The following is a 9653-nucleotide window of genomic DNA, read 5'->3' as shown; positions in this document are numbered from 1 at the left end:
AGGTTAAAGACTCAAGTTTTGTGACGACTCGGAAATTTCTGACCAAATTTAAACTTTAATCTTTATATTATTCCGACATGATAAGCAAAGTTTGTTAAGTTAAATCTCAAGAATTTTAAACTGTGTTCATACATTCATTATAACCTCGACCAAATTCCGACGATTCACGAACCGTTATATATAAATAGATATGTATATGTATATATATATTATAACTTGAGAATATTAATAAAGTAATAAACGTATAATACTTTACACGAACGTATTTGTTTCAATATGATTTTCGACGAAATTAAAAATAATATATTAAATGATTGAATTATCAGAAACATTGAATTATGATTACAAGTCTCTGTTGAGAGGTCCACTATGATTTGAGAAAATATATTCCTCTTAACGATATTCAGAATAATTTGTAACGCTATTTATAAATAAAAACAAAAAGTGTCATTTACGAAAGTTAGACAAAAGTTAGTGGAGAATTGGTTTCCATAATATTCTATTAATCTATTTTCAAACGTACAAAGACGTTTTCAGTTTAAAAAGAACTTTATTATTAAAACGTATATAACTTTTATAAATATCTAGAATCACTTTTGATAATTCATTACTTAACCAGTATAATAAATATAACGATATTTATATTTTATTTCATTAAATATATATAATGATTTAAATTAATATTATATATATTTATACTCGTATTATACATACATAGTTTTTATACTTTTACTATATTTTAACTTTAACTTTATTTACTTTAACTTTAATAATTCACTTTAATAATTCATACTTTAATAATTCACTTTAATAATTCATACTTTAATAATTCACTTTAATAATTCACTTTAATAATTCACTTTAATAATTCACACTTTAATAATTCACTTTAATAATTCACTTTAATAATTCACTTTAATAATTCACTTTAATAATTCATACTTTAATAATTCACTTTAATAATTCATACTTTAATAATTCACTTTAATAATTCATACTTTAATAATTCACTTTAATAATTCATACTTTAATAATTCTCTTTAATAATTCAAAAATCTATTATAAATAGAATTCAATAGGTTTCATTATTTCATAGAAACTTGAAAATATAATTCTCTAAACTCTCTCAATCGAATTACATATATATATTTACTTAGTATTATTTCAAGATATTATTAGTATACATAAAATACTACGACGGAGTTATATTCAGACGATTTCAAAATAAATTTTCAAATGAGATAGAGCTAAGGAAATTATGGGTTATAGCTATGAAGGTTATGGGTATTGATCGAGGGTATTGCTCGTGAAGTCAACCTAACGTTTATCATTTTCGTTACGTCTACGTACTTTCCTGCAATATTGAATCAAAATATTGATACGTTCGTGAATCCGAGACAAACCCTGCACTTGTTCAGTGCCGTCATATACATAATTGCTACGAAATACAGTATTGTGAGTTTCATTTGCTCCTTTTTTAATTGCTTTTGCAATATATATTTTTGGGCTGAGAATACATGCGCTGTTTTATAAATGTTTTACGAAATAGACACAAGTACTAAAACTAATTCTACGTGGGTTTAAACCAGAAATATACCCTTAGCTTGGTAACATTAAACTACTTGTCTATGTACGGTAGGCGTGAATCCTAAAGATAGATCTATTGGGCCTGACAAACCCCATCCTGACTATGGGATGCTTTAGTACTTCGAGGTTATATTAAACACACCTGATCTGGTGTACTTCAGAGGGTACAACATGAATGTTAAGGCTTGTTACCGGGTGCCTACAACTTATAGAATACTTTTATACACTTGCGAGTGTACGGATATTTATAGAAACTGAAATCTTGTGGTCTATTACTATTACGAAAATGATGGATTATGATAAACTAATGAACTCACCAACCTTTTGGTTGATACTTTAAAGCATGTTAATTCTCAGGTATTAAAGAAATCTTCCGCTGTGCATTAGCTCATTTTAAGGATATTACTTGGAGTCATTCATGGCATATTTTGAAAGACGTTGCATTCGAGTCATTGAGTTCATCAAGATTATTATTAAGCCAATTATAGTTGGATGTATTATGAAATGGTGTGCATGCCGTCAACTTTCGTTGTAAAGAAAGTTTGGCTTTTAAAAACGAATGAAATGTTTGTAAAATGTATCATATAGAGGTCAAATACCTCGCGATGTAATCAACTATTGTGAATCGTTTATAATGTATATGAACGGGTCCTTTCAGTTGGTATCAGAGCGGTGGTCTTAGCGAACCAGGTCTTGCATTAGTGTGTCTAACTGATAGTTGTTAAGATGTATTAGTGAGTCTGGACTTCGACCGTGTCTGCATGTCAAAAGTTTTGTTTATCATTTTTAGTCTGAAATCATCTACTTACCATCCTTAGGAAATTACCTGCTTATCATTCTTAAGTCTAGACGCGTTTTCCTATATTTATTGCATAATAGTGTATAGACGAATTCTTATCTTAGCATATCTGTTACTGTGAACTTTGACTGACATCTTTCAAAGATTCCTCCGTAATTTATGGGATTTTGGTATTATATATACATATGTAAATTATGTATTGAAGAATACCAAATCTAAATTCTACAATCTATTTCATATCAAAAATTCTTTTCCTGATCATACAAGATGGATCCCTCAACCAGTTCGAGTTCCTCGGATTTCGACAGCTATGCCGATATGGATTTCCACATGAGCTCCGAAAACAGCGTGACCGGAATGGATCAATCAATTAGCCATCATCTATTCTGGATGAATTGGGGATGGGTTCGTAATCTACTTAACCATTGGAGATAAGAAGAAGGTGATCCCTTTCATCCACCACATTGCCCTCTTGGCAATGAACCCGAAGCACTTACCGGCGAACCTGTCCGAAACACCATTTTCTCTCTCATTTCCAGAGTATCTCGTCATGATTATATACTACACCAAATTCTAGATCTTATTTATTCTCTCGTCCGAACCGACAATCACCCCGGTGTAATAGAAGAAGTCAACGAGCTTCGCGCTCGGGTAGTGGCTTTGGAGAATATGGTGCAAAGGTTACAAACACCAGCAGCAGCACCAGCAACATAACCAGTACCACCATCAACAACATCAACAGTACCATTACCACCACCAACAACAACCGCATCGCAAACCACAACTTCACAATCTGTCCCATGAGCATCGACGTCATACGCCCTGTAGATACTAAGGAATACCACAACGATGAAGTATTGATTCATTACTTCATTGGGAAAACATTCTACGACGATTATGTAATTTCTAAAGTTTAGAAATTATCTATCCTAGCCTTAACCATAAATCAAGTGAGTTTAATTTAATATTAACTCATTAAATCTATATTACATCTGAAGAAATATACACATATATTTCCATAAAGACTGTAATAAAATTCTTTTGTACAAAATATTAATTGTGACATTTTTTTTAACGGGTAGGTAATACCCGAGAGATATATAAATTCACAATTAATATGTTACATTCTTCGAATCTGATTCAGCAAATCATCCATTATACTCCCTACTTTCACAACAATATACATTCTTTTATAAGAATCAAAACAACCATACTCATTCAAAAATCTAATTACATATTCTGATTTTGAAATCACCGAATTCAATTCAAGTTATCACCGGTATCATCACTCTTAGATTCTTACATCTTTCAAAGATATACTTTAACTTCAAAACTGTGTTAGAACATCATATGTATATTAACGATTATAATCTGTGTTCAGGCCCTTCGAAATACCTGAAGACACTTCAAATAATGAACAATCGAGATGATGATCCAACCACATGTTATCCACAGTTACGTACCTGAAAAACTCTTGAAACCAAAGTCATAATTTAACATGTATCCATGTCAGACCTTTTGGCATTTACTAGCTAAAATAACTTTTCAATCCCTTCTAAAAATAGACGATTTTGTCACAGCTCCAGCAAACCAACTTCAATAGTTCATTCGAATAAGCCTTATTATAATGATTACCCCTTCATCATTATTACCAGGGAACCTTTCATATCTCGCCACATTAGCAGTAAACTTATTAACAACTTCATTGATCTTTGACTTTCCGAAAAATCTTTATATTTATCAAAATCCCATCATTTACTCATCTGCATCTTGTAACGAGAATTGCCATACGAATCATCGGAAATTAGCAATCAGTATTTTGAAATCTCGCAGCATGTCTACGCCAACAATTATATGTGCCTATCTTCTGGACTTATATACTTTGAATGTGAAGTTTCTGAAAAACACCCTAAACTGCGAACTAGTTCTCGAAATACTGATGAAGCAGCAAAAACTATAAACGACCTTAACAGTAAAAAGTTTGATGATAAAGAGTAGTGTGTTGGCAAAGCTCAGAAAAAGAGAAGATTTGGTACTGAAAAATACGGATTGAGCAAACCATGAAGAAGGCTGTGGATAAATCACAAGGACGAAATCTACCTTCAAAGAATCCAAATAATTCCGTGTCTGCTGAAGTCATTATCGAATACCTTGCTCCTGACTCTAAACCCTTATGGACAATATTCTTCATCATCCTCTGATATTAGAAATTTTAAGATATCATCGTATCTTTCATTATAAATATCCTTCATATTTCTGAAGATATTTTCATAATTATTCTTATCTAAAACCATTTACCTCTTCGTGCTGTCTGTATTACATCATAAAAGAAACTATTTTAGTTTCTAAATTCTGAAACTTTCAAATTTAAAATAGGAATATTTTTGAAGTAGTGTTGGGAACTGAAGCATGAACTAGTATAATATAATGACACTTGATCAACGTGATTATATTACAGTAAGTCATGCTGAGTTTCTAAATGGAACGTGATGATTCACAGATCATAACGTCATCATGTGCTATGTTACATGACTCTTGTATTCTCTTTAACCTCTAAAATATCAAGAAAATATTTCTTGATGATTCTGCCTTTTTCGAGGTATTCTAGTAATTTGACAAGTCAAGATCGTGCCATTACAATTTCCTTCTTAGAAATTAACAATGTTCATTCCGAAATTCATATATGTGAATTCTGGACCATTACAAGCGGTGCTTAATCGCAAGAAGAAGAAACGAAAGGACAAAACTCTGAAATAGAAATTGGGGTATAAATCGCAGCAAATAAAAAAGAGCATTAATTGGGGATGACATTGATTATAGAAGACAGAAGCAGGGACATCGAAATATAAGGGAAGATATAAAACTCAACAACAACCCAGAAATCACAAACCGTATATATTAATGCATATAGCAATATAAAGACACGGGAGAACTAAAAACACTATAAAGCCAAGAGTATAGTAGAAGTAAATAGATTCTTCCAGATGCAGATGAAAAGGAAGAGCGACAGATATGAAAGTGAGGAGTATATCAAGAATCAGCACTGGATGAAGCATATTGACAAATACTTTAAAATATGAGTTGAGAATGTGTGAGTTGTAAGAAAACAAATGAGGTGGATTTATAGTGAAATATCTGACAGAGAAATCAAAATGGATTATCGCATTAATTCGAAGAGGATCATAATTTTCTTAATCGCCGAATAATCAAATCCAATATAGATTACAAAGATTTTCTTTTCGGAGATCAATCGTGATGACGTCAAAAGATACGACTAATCACTATTATCTTATTTCATTCATTTACGATAACTTCACTCACACGCTTCGAGTAATCGAATTATTTTATCCATTCTTCTTGAACATGATAAAACTCTATAATCGTTATAATAACATTCTCATTGTTAGTCATGACGACCTCTATCAAATTTTGGGGACGAAATTTCTTTAACGGGTAGGTACTGTGACGACCCGGAAATTTCTGACCAAATTTAAACTTTAATCTTTATATTATTCCGACATGATAAGCAAAGTTTGTTAAGTTAAATCTCAAGAATTTTAAACTGTGTTCATACATTCATTATAACCTCGACCAAATTCCGACGATTCACGAACCGTTATATATAAATAGATATGTATATGTATATATATATATTATAACTTGAGAATATTAATAAAGTAATAAACGTATAATACTTTACACGAAAGTATTTGTTTCAATATGATTTTCGATGAAATTAAAAATAATATATTAAATGATTGAATTATCAGAAACATTGAATTATGATTACAAGTCTCTGTTGAGAGGTCCACTATGATTTGAGAAAATCTATTCCTCTTAACGATATTCAGAATAATTTGTAACGCTATTTATAAATAAAAACAAAAAGTGTCATTTACGAAAGTTAGACAAAAGTTAGTGGAGAATTGGTTTCCATAATATTCTATTAATCTATTTTCAAACGTACAAAGACGTTTTCAGTTTAAAAAGAACTTTATTATTAAAACGTATATAACTTTTATAAATATCTAGAATCACTTTTGATAATTCATTACTCAACCAGTATAATAAATATAACGATATTTATATTTTATTTCATTAAATATATATAACGATTTAAATTAATATTATATATATTTATACTCGTATTATACATACATAGTTTTTATACTTTTACTATATTTTAACTTTAACTTTATTTACTTTAACTTTAATAATTCACTTTAATAATTTATACTTTAATAATTCACTTTAATAATTCACTTTAATAATTCATACTTTAATAATTCACTTTAATAATTCATACTTTAATAATTCACTTTAATAATTCACTTTAATAATTCATACTTTAATAATTCACTTTAATAATTCATACTTTAATAATTCACTTTAATAATTCATACTTTAATAATTCACTTTAATAATTCATACTTTAATAATTCTCTTTAATAATTCAAAAATCTATTATAAATAGAATTCAATAGGTTTCATTATTTCATAGAAACTTGAAAATATAATTCTCTAAACTCTCTCAATCTAATTACATATATATAGTTACTTAGTATTATTTCAAGATATTATTAGTATACATAAAATACTACGACGGAGTTATATTCAGACGATTTCAAAATAAATTTTCAAATGAGATAGAGCTAAGGAAATTATGGGTTATAGCTATGAAGGTTATGGGTATTGCTCGAGGGTATTGCTCGTGAAGTCAACCTAACGTTTATCATTTTCGTTGCGTCTACGTACTTTCCTGCAATATTGAATCAAAATATTGATACGTTCGTGAATCCGAGACAAACCCTGCACTTGTTCAGTGCCGTCATATACATAATTGCTACGAAATACAGTATTGTGAGTTTCATTTGCTCCCTTTTTAATTGCTTTTGCAATATATATTTTTGGGCTGAGAATACATGCGCTGTTTTATAAATGTTTTACGAAATAGACACAAGTACTAAAACTAATTCTACGTGGGTTTAAACCAGAAATATACCCTTAGCTTGGTAACATTAAACTACTTGTCTATGTACGGTAGGCGTGAATCCTAAAGATAGATCTATTGGGCCTGACAAACCCCATCCTGACTATGGGATGCTTTAGTACTTCGAGGTTATATTAAACACACCTGATCTGGTGTACTTCAGAGGGTAAAACATGAATGTTAAGGCTTGTTACTGGGTGCCTACAACTTATAGAATACTTTTATACAGTTGCGAGTGTACGGATATTTATAGAAACTGAAATCTTGTGGTCTATTACTATTACGAAAATGATGGATTATGATAAACTAATGAACTCACCAACCTTTTGGTTGATATTTTAAAGCATGTTTATTCTCAGGTATTAAAGAAATCTTCCGCTGTGCATTAGCTCATTTTAAGGATATTACTTGGAGTCATTCATGGCATATTTTGAAAGACGTTGCATTCGAGTCATTGAGTTCATCAAGATTATTATTAAGCCAATTATAGTTGGATGTATTATAAAATGGTGTGCATGCCGTCAACTTTCGTTGTAAAGAAAGTTTGTCTTTTAAAAACGAATGCAATGTTTGTAAAATGTATCATATAGAGGTCAAATACCTCGCGATGTAATCAACTATTGTGAATCGTTTATAATGTATATGAACGGGTCCTTTCAAGTTTCTGGGATATTACTCCTAAGTATGATGATAGCTGGGGTTGGAAATACCTATTCAGCATTAGATATAAAGTGAAAGTCCACATTAATGTTCAAAGTATAAATGGTGTTAATAGTTATTTGTGGGTGAATAATGCTGGTAAAAGGATGCCATTCTCAATTCAGTAAGTGTGGAAAGATTGTAGAACTAATACTAGTATTGTGGAATGGAGTCATATTATTTGGTTCAAGCAATTTGACCCTAAGATGGCATTTATCCTATGGCTTGCTGTTTTAAAAAGGCTGCAAACTCAAGATAGAATCCAGCAATGGTTGCCAAATGCTAATCTTAGATGTGTTTTGTGTGATAAGGAAAGAGATTCTATCAACCACTTATTTTTCAAGTGTGATTATAGTTTGGAAGTTTGGAAGAACTTGAAGAGATTCCTGGTTTTCAAAGGGATTCCAGACCAATTTTCTCAAATTGTGCAGGCTATGTCTCAATATCCTCATATGAATAATATTTGGAGTATTCTCAATAGAATGGTATTTGCAGCTAGTGTATACTACATCTGGCAGGAGAGGAATCATTGTATATTCAAAAATAAACACACGCCTGTTAATGTCTTGAGTGATGTGATCTTCAAATATGTGCAGATGAAAGTGCAGACCTTAAGTGTCAAAATGTCCCCTGCGGTGATGAAGGTTGCTGCTATGTGGAAATTGAAAATAGTGAAATCTAGATTTGTTGATTTGTAGTGATGTTTAGTGGGTTTTTGTGTATTGTTGGAGTTGTATTTTGTTTGTGGGTTTTGGGTATATCCAACCCTCTGTATTGTTTTGAAAAGTAATATATTTCACATTTCGCCAAAAAAAAAAAAAAAAAAAATTCTATATGATTCTTTTGCACATAGCTATCAGTCTCACTTATGCAGTGGTTTTTGGGTTTCTATAAGAATGTGCTATATATGATTACTACATAAACAATATGAATGTAAGAAGAATTGGAAATTTCCAGATAAAACACAACCCATTTTACCTGAAATGCCACCTGTAGATATGCTCCCTAGGATGGGAGGGCGAATTGACTGTTTTTGTTGTGATTTTCTTCATTTACCTTGTTTATATCTATTGTTGGAATAAGATTTCGTGTTTATAGTTTACCTTCAATTTGGAGGATGAAATTCGAATAATAGATAAATGGTAACTTTTTAATTTGGAGATGAATCAAGATGATGAATTGATGATGATGAAAAAAAATTTCTAAGAAAGGGATCAATGAAATTAGAGTTTACAAACATGAGGGAATAATAATGTAAATGTTTAAAAATGAAATTGAGATGACCTGAAAGATTACCTGTTATAATAAGTTAAATACATACAATAGAACAATTTAAATAGTTAAATGCATACGATAGGAAATTTGAAAGTAGTTAAATACATACAATAGAACAATTTAAATAGTTAAATGCATATAATAGGAAATTTGAAAGTTGATTCATACAATAGGAATTTGGTGAAAGTTCGATGCATTTCGAAACAATTTTCCCATTGGAATACATTCAATTGCATTACCTCAATATGCATTATTCATTGGAATATTATCTTAATAGTATGCTATCAGGCAAGGTTGCAAAAG

The sequence above is a fragment of the Rutidosis leptorrhynchoides genome, chromosome 1 (genome assembly GCF_046630445.1).
Source record: "Rutidosis leptorrhynchoides isolate AG116_Rl617_1_P2 chromosome 1, CSIRO_AGI_Rlap_v1, whole genome shotgun sequence".
Classification (NCBI taxonomy): Eukaryota; Viridiplantae; Streptophyta; class Magnoliopsida; order Asterales; family Asteraceae; genus Rutidosis; species Rutidosis leptorrhynchoides.
The sequence above is the reverse complement of the archived record's forward strand: the minus strand, read 5'-3'. Positions refer to the sequence as shown.